Below are 12,085 nucleotides of genomic sequence, written 5' to 3'. Positions count from 1 at the left end.
GCCTCACCTCAGTCCCTGGAAAAATCATGGAGCAGGTCCTCAAAGAATCAATCCTGAAGCACTTGCATGAGAGGAAAGTGATCAGGAACAGCCAGCATGGATTCACCAAGGGAAGGTCATGCCTGACTAATCTAATCGCCTTTTATGATGAGATTACTGGTTCTGTGGATGAAGGGAAAGCAGTGGATGTATTGTTTCTTGACTTTAGCAAAGCTTTTGACACCGTCTCCCATAGTATTCTTGTCAGCAAGTTAAGGAAGTATGGGCTGGATGAATGCACCATAAGGTGGGTAGAAAGCTGGCTAGATTGTTGGGCTCAACGGGTAGTGATCAATGGCTCCATGTCTAGTTGGCAGCTGGTATCAAGTGGAGTGCCCCAAGGGTCGGTCCTGGGGCCGGTTTTATTCAATATCTTCATAAATGATCTGGAGGATGGTGTGGATTGCACTCTCAGCAAATTTGCGGATGATACTAAACTGGGAGGAGTGGTAGATACGCTGGAGGGGAGGGATAGGATACAGAAGGACCTAGACCAATTGGAAGATTGGGCCAAAAGGAATCTGATGAGGTTCAATAAGGATAAGTGCAGGGTCCTGCACTTAGGACGGAAGAACCCAATGCACAGCTACAGACTAGGGACCGAATGGCTAGGCAGCAGTTCTGCGGAAAAGGACCTAGGGGTGACAGTGGACGAGAAGCTGGATATGAGTCAGCAGTGTGCCCTTGTTGCCAAGAAGGCCAATGGCATTTTGGGATGTATAAGTAGGGGCATAGCCAGCAGATCGAGGGATGTGATCGTTCCCCTCTATTCGACATTGGTGAGGCCTCATCTGGAGTACTGTGTCCAGTTTTGGGCCCCACACTTCAAGAAGGATGTGGATAAATTGGAGAGAGTCCAGCGAAGGGCAACAAAAATGATTAGGGGACTGGAACACATGAGTTATGAGGAGAGGCTGAGGGAGCTGGGATTGTTTAGCCTGCAGAAGAGAAGAATGAGGGGGGATTTGATAGCTGCTTTCAACTACCTGAAAGGGGGTTCCAAAGAGGATGGCTCTAGACTGTTCTCAATGGTAGCAGATGACAGAACGAGGAGTAATGGTCTCAAGTTGCAGTGGGGGAGGTTTAGATTGGATATTAGGAAAAACTTTTTCACTAAGAGGGTGGTGAAACACTGGAATGCGTTACCTAGGGAGGTGGTAGAATCTCCTTCCTTGGAGGTTTTTAAGGTCAGGCTTGACAAAGCCCTGGCTGGGATGATTTAACTGGGAATTGGTCCTGCTTTGAGCAGGGGGTTGGACTAGATGACCTTCTGGGGTCCCTTCCAACCCTGATATTCTATGATTCTATGATTCTATGATCTAGTCCAACCCCTGCTCAAAGCAGGACCAATCCCCAATTAAATCATCCCAGCCAGGGCTTTGTCAAGCCTGACCTTAAAAACTTCTAAGGAAGGAGATTCTACCACCTCCCTAGGTAACGCATTCCAGTGTTTCACCACCCTCCTAGTGAAAAAAGTTTTTCCTAATATCCAACCTAAACCTCCCCCACTGCAACTTGAGACCATTACTCCTTGTCCTGTCCTCTTCTACCACTGAGAATAGTCTAGAACCATCCTCTCTGGAACCACCTCTCAGGTAGTTGAAAGCAGCTATCAAATCCCCCCTCATTCTTCTCTTCTGCAGACTAAACAATCCCAGTTCCCTCAGCCTCTCCTCATAAGTCATGTGTTCCAGACCCCTAATCATTTTTGTTGCCCTTCGCTGGACTTTCTCCAATTTATCCACATCCTTCTTGTAGTGTGGGGCCCAAAACTGGACACAGTACTCCAGATGAAGCCTCACCAATGTCGAATAGAGGGGGACGATCACGTCCCTCGATCTGCTGGCTATGCCCCTACTTATACATCCCAAAATGCCATTGGCCTTCTTGGCAACAAGGGCACACTGTTGACTCATATCCAGCTTCTCGTCCACTGTCACCCCTAGGTCCTTTTCCGCAGAACTGCTGCCTAGCCATTCGGTCCCTAGTCTGTAGCTGTGCATTGGGTTCTTCTGTCCTAAGTGCAGGACTCTGCACTTATCCTTACTGAACCTCATCAGATTTCTTTTGGCCCAATCCTCCAATTTTTCTAGGTCCCTCTGTATCCTATCCCTGCCCTCCAGCGTATCTACCACTCCTCCTAGTTTAGTATCATCCGCAAATTTGCTGAGAGTGCAATCCACACCATCCTCCAGATCATTTATGAAGATATTGAACAAAACCGGCCCCAGGACCAACCCCAGAGGCACTCCACTTGACACCGGCTGCCAACTAGACATGGAGCCATTGATCACTACCCGTTGAGCCCGACAATCTAGCCAACTTTCTACTAACCTTATAGTGCATTCATCCAGCCCATACTTCTTTAACTTGCTGACAAGAATACTGTGGGAGACCGTGTCAAAAGCTTTGCTAAAGTCAAGAAACAATACATCCACTGCTTTCCCTTCATCCACAGAACCAGTAATCTCATCATAGAAGGCGATTAGATTAGTCAGGCATGACCTTCCCTTGGTGAATCCATGCTGACTGTTCCTGATCACTTTCCTCTCATGTAAGTGCTTCAGGATTGATTCCTTGAGGACCTGCTCCACGATTTTTCCGGGGACTGATTTTTCCTTCTCCTATGACTATGGAGGAGCAGGATCAATGGCCTATGCAAGGGTGGACAATTGGGTGTATTGTGTATAAGGTATTTTGCTGGGAATGTACATATTACTGGGGGCACAATTACACCAGCCCATAACTAAACTACACCCATCTATATGCTGCTATCTGGACTTTGGTGCACAAATGGATCTGTGAATCTTATTGCTGTGAATAATCAAACCAGGGCCTATTGCCTGATTCCATACCAAGTGGTCAAGCTAGTTTGGACAATATCCCATTTCTCTGTGAACATTCAATGGACTTATGATATGGACAAAAGCAAGCAAAACCTGCAGGGGCAGCTTGTTGCAACTGCCAGCAACTGGACACATCAGATCGTGACCCGTCGAAGGAGGAGAGGCAGTGTTTTGGGGGTGTCTTGGATATTGGACCATACTGCAGTGGTCAGGACTCGGTGTTGCTGTGGATTTTGTATTGTTAACTGTACTTGTGTTACGTTGCATATAGAGACAACCTATAAGTAATAAGCCCTCCAAACCCTGCAGTGTACTAGACAACCCGGACCCAACCTTCTCGGGCCCACTCTAATGGGAAGTCTGGAACACTAATTGGAATAGGTGTGGTATGCCCATACGAGAGAAGGTGCAGGGCACTATACTACACACGGGGCAGTGGGACAAATGGAATATCGACACCTTCCCCCTTGATGCCTGGCCCTATCAGGAAATGTGTCGCCATATGTCCTCTGCTTCTCCAGGGATACCTGGGCAGGAGGATCCCAAAAGAAAAAGAAAAAAAAGGGGTGGAGTGTTAGGATATAGATATTCAGGCCTGTCTGTAAAGACCCAGCCTCTAAGAATGTAGGTGTATTCTTATCACTTGGCTAGTTCTAGAGGTATAAAATAAAGAATCAAAATCACTGTCTGCCGGTGTAAGGGCCTTCTCTTACTGTGACAGTTGGAGGCCCTGTTCTTTAGGCTGAGATCTCTGGCTAAGCAAGAGAGGCAGCCATAAGCTGGGAAGCGACCGGTCACATCCTAGTCACGTTGAAAGAAGGTGCTATTGGGCTGTTAGGAATACAGTCCTGTCCTGATAATGCCTATCACCTCCAGAGAAAGGGAAATGCCTAGAAGATGTAAAAGGAAACTTAGTTTGATAGCATCCTGTCTGGCAAGAACCGTCTGGCACAGGCTGAGAGTCCCTCTTTGGCTACCCAATCTCACCACAGCTCACACCCACCCCTCAGCTCTGAGCCATCTCACACCCAACTCTTCCAGACAAACTACAACCCACCCACCCTCTAGGCATAGAAAACCTACCCCCAAGTGCAGAACTCTTCCTCTGCCCACCTGACACCCACCACCACCAAGCTCAGAAACCCCCTACTTCTGCTGGCTCTGGGAAAGCAGGAACCGGGGAGGAGTGGGTCTGTGAAGCTTGAATTCCTTTTTCTGTGCCTGGTTCTTTATACACAGAGGTGTCCTGCAGCCTCCAGAGCAGCGGTGTCCAGTCCGTTCGCCACTAGCCACATGTGGCTAATAGGCTATTGAATTGTGGCTAATGCATGTGGCTTTTTTATAATGTGGCTAATAAGAAAAATTCAAAACCACAAGGGTGGCTAGCATCGAATTTCTATTGGACGCCGCTGCTCCAGAGGCTGGAACAGCTCCAGAGTCCACCAGGCGCTCCCCAGTGGCAGCAGGGGGTACCCCAACCACATTGTACCCCTGAGCTGATATTGGTGGGATGTAGCCCCATTGTTCCCTAAGGACCAGCTGCCCCGACCACTGAAATACAAATGACAGCGACGGGGACATCAGTAGTGTCTCCGCGGTTAGGGCTGTGTTGGGATTTGCATGAAAATCTGTCTGGCTTACACTTAAATGATTGAATTCTGTCTCCAAACTTGGCCCTGTGACTCTTCATAGACCAAATTAATTTTCCATGTAATATTTTTAGAAAAACATTGACAAATGGGTACAGAGGAAACATTTAAAAATTCTCCTTCTTAAAATTTTACTATTTTCCTACCATTCTGTTGGGATCCTGTGACAAAATCAGTCACAGTCTCCACAAACTCCAAATGTCGCACACACTTTGATAATATCTCAGAAATAGGCCACTTTTGCGCTATTAAAATTAAATGCATAAAGAGTTTTCCCCCTTCTTTGGGATTCCAAATGATCCTGAATTTTAACTGACAATAGTTAGGCACATGGGAGTTGAGAACTCCTGCTTCTTCTGGGGGCATCGGTTGCAGCTCCAGAATTGAAGTGAGTTTTGCACTTAAAGCAGGGATTCATCCTTTTTTAATGTATGAAAAAATACATCATATACGCCCCAAACTCATAGCGTTGACTCTGAGCATAGAATGACTTTTATGAGCATATGCAAGTAAAACAATTAATCTCAATTAAAGTAAATTTTAAAGTGAGTCCTTTAAAGACGTTACCACGGTATGGCAGACACATTTGTCCCTAATGTTCTCAGTAACCAAATAATACTGATTCTTTAAACTTCCCATGTAGTTAAAACTTACTGAAATATTATGTATGTTATTGCTGAAGATTTTATTTTAGATTCATGGTCATTTTTTGCTATTATATTTCATAAGTGACATTTTCTCCTTCAGCAGGGGCTGGGGAATAATCTTCATTCCACAAAGAACTGCCCTCTTTCAAAATGTCGGCCACCAGTTCTTAATTAGACTGAGGCCGCAGGCTTTCCTAAGCAAAGAAAGCCACTGCTGCCATTCACCTGAGCCTCATTCCTCTTCACAGCATAGGAAGCTACCATCTTCTCTGAGGGCAAACTTGGCTTCATGACCCTTGGAAACAGTGGATGGTGTTGATCATTTTGAAAGAGGGCATCTTAAATTTGTGCAACCAGTAACCTCAGTTCCACTGAGGACAACGAGAGATGGCAGCCATTTTGCCCTGGCTTCCACATGGGACTAAAAATAGCAGAGTAGACATTCCCACTTGAGCTGCAGTCTGGGCTCTGAGACCCAGTGAGGGGGGAATGGAGGGGAACAGGATGTATGGCTGGGAAAGCCCTGGGACCAGGTTTATCAGGAAGTAGCTTGGGCTAAGCTTTTAGTGTTTGTTGCTATACTTCGTCTCAGGGCTTTGATAGAAAGCGGTCAGTTCTTCATGACTTTCTCCAGAGACACTTTTATGCTTCAGCCTCTGCCAACAGATAAATTTTCAGTTATGAAAAATGGCCAAAATTACCATGAATCCTGGAATCCACATCTGACAAAGTTGGTTCTAGCCCACGAAAGCTTATGCCCAAATAAATTTGTTAGTCTCTAATGTGCCACAGGACTTCATTAAAGGGGATTTAAGGTTGAGTGTACAGTACAGGGATGTTATAATTATCCCCATTATAAACCCAGGAAAATCCAAAAGAAATCCAAACAAATTGGGTTATGGAAATGCCCAAATCACCTTATATTTGCCTTGTAGGGACACATGGAGAGAAAAATAATGAAAAAAAAAGTCTTTACCAATCAGTTTTATCTCGTCTGGGCCCACACACATGGAAATACCTGAATTGCAGCCACACGGTTATTTCATGGTGTCACTAAAGGACAGAAGGGACCTTGTTGGGTGCCCTCACTGTGCATGTCCTTACTGCAATAAGTTTGTGTTTCTTTTTAGTTGTACTTTAATTATGCATGTTTAGTATATTAGGTTTGGGGATAATTACAATAAGTCTGTAAAATATTTAAACCTAAATTACTGCTCGGTACTCTGTACCTTCGCTCGAGAGGGAGCCTGTGCGTGTGGTAACTGTGCATTTCCATGGCTTGACATGTTTGGATTTCTTTTAAGTTTAACCTTACCTCTGAATTTTCTGGATCTGTAATGCTTCTTTGGGGATCATTAAAACATCGCTATAATGTTCTTTCTGTTAAATTGTTACATGATTTTTAAAAAACAAGGAAATTCCCAGATTAAAATTTCCGATGTGAAAATTAAACATGAAACCAAAGCGTCTGAGAGTGAATGAGACTGAATGCCAAACTGTTCTCAGGAAGATGGTGACCTGGCCACATATGCTGTCAACACGACTATGTTCCCTGAGAACTGCTTGGCTTCCGTCCCACTGAGAATAAGAGATGGCGGCCATTTTGAAAGGGGTCAGTTTGCCATGGAATGATCTGTAGTACAGCATCATTCTTCAACCACGGCTGAAGGGGAAAACTTTACTGTGAAGAATGGTTAAAAAAAAAAAGACCATTAATCCTTAACCCGCCCCCCTCCCCCAAACCTTCAGATGTAATTAATGCTCAAATGATTTTTAACTATATTGTCAGTTTGAAAGGTCTGCACTATTCTGTTAAGAAGATCATTTGGGACAAAATAAATGTTCTGGCACCTGTGCTAAATTTATTTAAAAAACCATTTGAGAATGAATTTTAACTCATGAACACGTTATTCAATTTACTTGTACATTTTCAGAAAAATTCATTCTGAACTCAACAAGTGGCATAGCTTTGGAGAGCACACACTGTATGTTTCATACATAACCAAGTGAAGGAATCCCTGCTTTAAGTGCAAATCTGAACTCAGCCCTAACTATGGAACTGTAAAAATCCTGGAGTAATTGTAAGTGGTGCCTCTGTACCGCAAAACAATGCATCTGGAAGTGAGGGTGGATGTAGTGTTCGTATTGTTTCACAGTTAATTTTTTATAATTTGCGTTTGGTTAACGGAAGTTTTCCCTTTAAGAACAGGGTGTGGCAGGCTTACACCATATTTGAAAGTGAGAGCAACATGTGAAGATTTTGCTGATGTGTTCAGAGAGTACGGTGACCAGATGTCCCGATCTTATAGGGACAGTCCCAATTTTTGGGTCTTTTTCTTATATAGGCTCCTATTACCCCGCACACCCCATCCCGATTTTTCACTTGCTGTCTGGTCACCCTATCAGAGAGTGGGAGAAAATCCTGCTTGTCTGAGCATCAACATGGTCAGAACTTCATTTACTAAACTTCTCTTTCCAGAAAGCAAGTCCCATTCTCACAGGTGTCACATTAATGGTTATGGAGGCTGTCAGTCTGAATCCAGCTCAGCTCAGCAGGAATTATAAAGGGTTTCCACTTAATGGATGTTTGATAGCCCTTATACATAAGTTTGGTGAGTCCCAGGTCCAGCTGCCATTCACAAACCCATCGCTATTCTTTGCACTGGACTGTAGCTCTTCAGGGTAGGGTAGGGTCGGTCTCTTACTATGTGTTTGTACCGTGCCTACCACAATGGGGCCAAGATCTCAGGTGGGTCTGCTAGCAACACCTTCTTCGGCAGGGGACAAAATTGCTTTCAATTTACAGCAGTCGGCAGGACGAATTGTCACCCACACTTTCGGAGTGGACAGGGGAAGTTCAAAAGTCAGAAGACAGGCCAAAAACCACAACAAAGAAAACCCCACCAGCTGATCTTTTTAAACAGTCATGATTATTGGACCCATCACATGAATTTTTGGGATCTCTCTCATGATTTTTTCATTCTTGTGCCTAGCAGGACAGGGCTGAGCACGTTCCCAAATCCCTTTACCCCACGAAAGCAATTGGGCAGAGCAGGAGGTCAGCATCTCTTGCCACAGCAGCTCCCCTCACAAAGAGCAAAGAGCCTTGTGAAAGTGTCTAGCTGGTCCCTGGCCTGAGGGCCAGCTGAGAAAAGGAACCTAGTGTGCCAGCCATTGAACAAAAGAGTAGAAGACCGTCCCTGCCCCGAGGAGCTAACAAGACCAGCCCTGTGGGAACAGGGCAGAACGTACCAGCACAGTGAAGGTCTGCAAATGTCATTCGTGCCACATTTCTTTTTAATTCTTTGGGTGGGGTTTAGTTAGAGTTGGGGATTCCCTCCGAGAACTTTTGCACCCAGCTTATCCAGAACATCTCGTCCAGTTCTGGGTGACACTTCATCCAGCTCTCTGGGATCCAAACCCTCCGTTCGAATGTGGGCTTGTCACTGAGGGTTCTTTTTTTGGGCATTTCATAAAGCTACACCTGAGGTGACCAGGCTCAGGGGTAGGGCAGTGGGTTGGGATGCACCACAACTCCAAAATACATCATTACCAATCAGATTAGGCAGAGCTGCCGACTTTCTGATTTGCCAGGGGGACGCTCGACCTCCGCTCTGCTCCACTCCAGGCCCTGTCCTCAATCCACGCCTTCCCCCAAATCCCCACCCCTGCCCCTTCCCGCCCCATGCCTCCCCCTTGCGGCAGGTGGGAAGTGCTGGGAGGGGGGGGAGGAGCTGATTGGCAGGTCTGCTGGTGGGTGCTGAGCCCCGGAGCACCCATGGAGTCGGCGCCTTTGGGCAGGTCAAAAGAATCCACCTTGAAGGATTGAACTGTTACTTGGACCTCTGGGTTCATGAGTTTGGGGTCCACTAGGACCGACGGATAGCTGACACCTGTGCTCCAGTGTCTCTCCATGGGATAACCTTCTTCCTGCCCACACTCATGGTCTCCCTTCGCTCTGGGGGTATCTGAGGGGCATCTGGGCCTGAGACCTTGGTGCAATGAACTGCACTCTGCTGGTGGTCTTGAAGCAGTTGGCCTTCACATGCCCCACCTCGTTACATTTAGAACATCGCCCAGCTGGCTTGTCGCTAGAGCGAAGTAGGTTGCTGGAGAATGGAGTTGTGGGATGAGAGGGCATCTGGGGTTTCCCTTGTGGTGGAGAGGGCTCCTGCCCGTGAGGTAGGCCCTTGAGTTGCCCCCAGTGGTGGTATGCCATCTCTGGGCATCCCTTCTGATATCCCCCCAACCTGCTGCTAGTTCTGGTCCTCTCCGTCACTTCCACCCACCTAGCTCCGATCTCTCTCCGTTAGGGTTTTGGGCTTCCCATCTAGGATGTATCTTTGTATCTCTTCAGGGACACCCTCTAGGAATTGTTCCATTTTCATTAGGAGAGATAGCTCTTCCATAGTCTTAGTGTATATAGGCTGTAGAAGGAGAAGGGCCCCAGGGCAGGGGAATGCAGGGAACAATTCCCAACCAGGTCTGGGGAGGGGAAGGTAAAAGAGGCTTTGGGAATGGGAGGTGTGAACTTCTGGGATCAGGTGGGAAGGGGAGGCTAAGAACTAACTGGAGGGTAAAGCACAAAGCAGCTCTGAGTGCAGGGGTTGGAGGAAATCTGTAACCCCTACCGATCCCTGTCTCTGCACCCCCTCCAGGTCCCCACACCCTGCACATCCCCACACACCACCAAATGTCTGCAGGCAGAGGAATCTCTCTGACACCCCCTGCTGCTGCATACAGCTATCAGAGGCAGCAGCTGAATATGCTGCTCTCTCATTGGGTGTACAGCTGGGCCGAAGAATCAACAAATTGTGCAACAGTCTGGATTAGGAGTAAATGCACAACAGAACTTTCTCCTCTAAAATATGAAATTCTCATAAGAACAAATTAAATAGATTTAAAAAAAATGTCACAAAAACTGGCTGACAGTGCCATAAATGCACACATCCAAAAATGATACTTACGGACCCCGGAAGGGGTGGAAATTGGGGCACTATTGCAGAGCCAGGACCCCTGCGAAAGATACAGAGTTATTTGTACAGCACCCAGCACCATGGGTTCTGGTCCTGGGCTCCTAGGTACTATGACAATAATAAATAATAAATAATTATCACGGCTCATTATTAGGTCTGACATTATGTGTCTTTTGGGTTAAAACATCATTTTTAAATGCAATTGTTAATTTTATTAGCAGCTTGGGAGGGAAATATCATTTGAGCTTTGCTAGGGCCATTTTTAAAAAACTCCACATGGCTACGTTTTTTCTTGTGTCTGACATTTCCTTCAGTCTTCTTTGTCAGGGAAGTTACAGCACTTTGAGGGTTGAATTGACAGTTTTTTATCCTTCTCCTGTTAGATGAATTGTTGTAGAAAGCTTACATTTATATTCTCTGACCAGGATTGGGAGGTTGCTCAGTGCCTATAGCAAGAAGCAATAGAATATTTCCATTGCCAATCAATCAGGTTTCCCTGTTACAAAACATTATAAAAAATGTCTTCTTTAGATGGCAAGGCCTAGACCCTCAATGGGATTTAGGCTCCTAAACCAATGGAAGTTAAGAGCCTAAATACGGTTGTGGATCTGGGCCTAAATTACTAACTTTTCCCCTTTGATTTTAACCAGGAAAATCCCACTAAGAGTCTATCCCATACTGCCACATCCCAGCCAGTCTGAGTTTTGTCTTACTTCTATAGGGCGTTATGGTACCTGACACCTCAGTCAGAACTTTGCCCAGCCAGTGATGGTATTTATTACCCTTTCTGTTCATATTGTGATTTACAGGAAATCAGGGGCGAGTTATTGGTTAACTACCAAAGCTCAGCCTTTGCTGTATAAACAGCCTTGCAGAGTCACTGCTCTGTGAGTGACAAAAGAGTGGAGCAAGAACAGAGCAACGCAGAGAGCTGGAAAACTTTGGAGATGTACGGTTCTGTTTTGGATTTTGAGAACATCAGATCAGATCAGGCAGACATTTGAGGGGACATTTGGGTCCAGCAGCAGGTTGTAGGTCAGGATGCTAATGGTGGGAAGACTCTGGAGTTAGAAGAGGAAGGCAGATTCCAAGGGGACGGGGAGACCATACTCAAGAGCCTGCTGGTAGGACTAAGGAGATTAGACGATACAATCTAGTCTTACAGATAGCACAGGTGGGATGCCTATAGCTAAGGTGCCTAACATTTCCATTGAAAGAGCCCTGTTGTCCGTTGCTTTTCACTTTGCTAAACTTTCACAGTTTGGGCTGAAACTTTCCACGCTGGTGTCAGTGCTGGGTTCAGGTTTGGAAAGTTTCAGCGAAAGCACTTCACCACTGCCAAGAACAGGTTTGGGGAAAATACTTTGTGTTGCCCTTGTTAAAACACTGTCCAGCTTTTTCCTTGAGAAGCTCTCGTGGCCCCAGGCTTGGGAGTAAGAACTTGAATTGTGTCAGGGGGTCCAGCCTGGCATCAATGATGCGCTTCTTGCCACCCCTGTGAAATTTCTCCCAAATTTGGTCAAGTCAGAAGCCTTTGAAAAATCTTAGTTCTCAGTAGAGACTCGCTGGAGCTTTGCAGTTAAATTATCCCCAGATACCATCTGCACTAAGCATGACCCAGCCTGGGGCTGCAGGGGCCAAGCAGGAGTTTTCCTGAAATTGCTGCTCCTGGATCCTCCAGGTTGGGCCAGGGCTGGGCACAGAAACTGAGTGCAAGGGGCCTCTTTCTCCTGGGGTCTCAAGGCTCCCCAGCTGGTGCAAAGGCAGGCTGGAGGAGGAAGTGGCCTGAATCAAATGTAGACAAGACAAAAACTGGAACAGGGATGTGGGGGGAGTAGGTTGAGAAATGAGCTTGAGTGATGGGGACTGGGACTGAAGGCTGCAGAGAACCGGGGACTGGGAGTTGGGTGGAATGGGGAGACTGGAAC

This window comes from Lepidochelys olivacea (genome assembly GCF_965140295.1).
Source record: "Lepidochelys olivacea isolate rLepOli2 genome assembly, chromosome: 3".
In the NCBI taxonomy this organism is placed as follows: domain Eukaryota; kingdom Metazoa; phylum Chordata; order Testudines; family Cheloniidae; genus Lepidochelys; species Lepidochelys olivacea.
The sequence above is the reverse complement of the archived record's forward strand: the minus strand, read 5'-3'. Positions refer to the sequence as shown.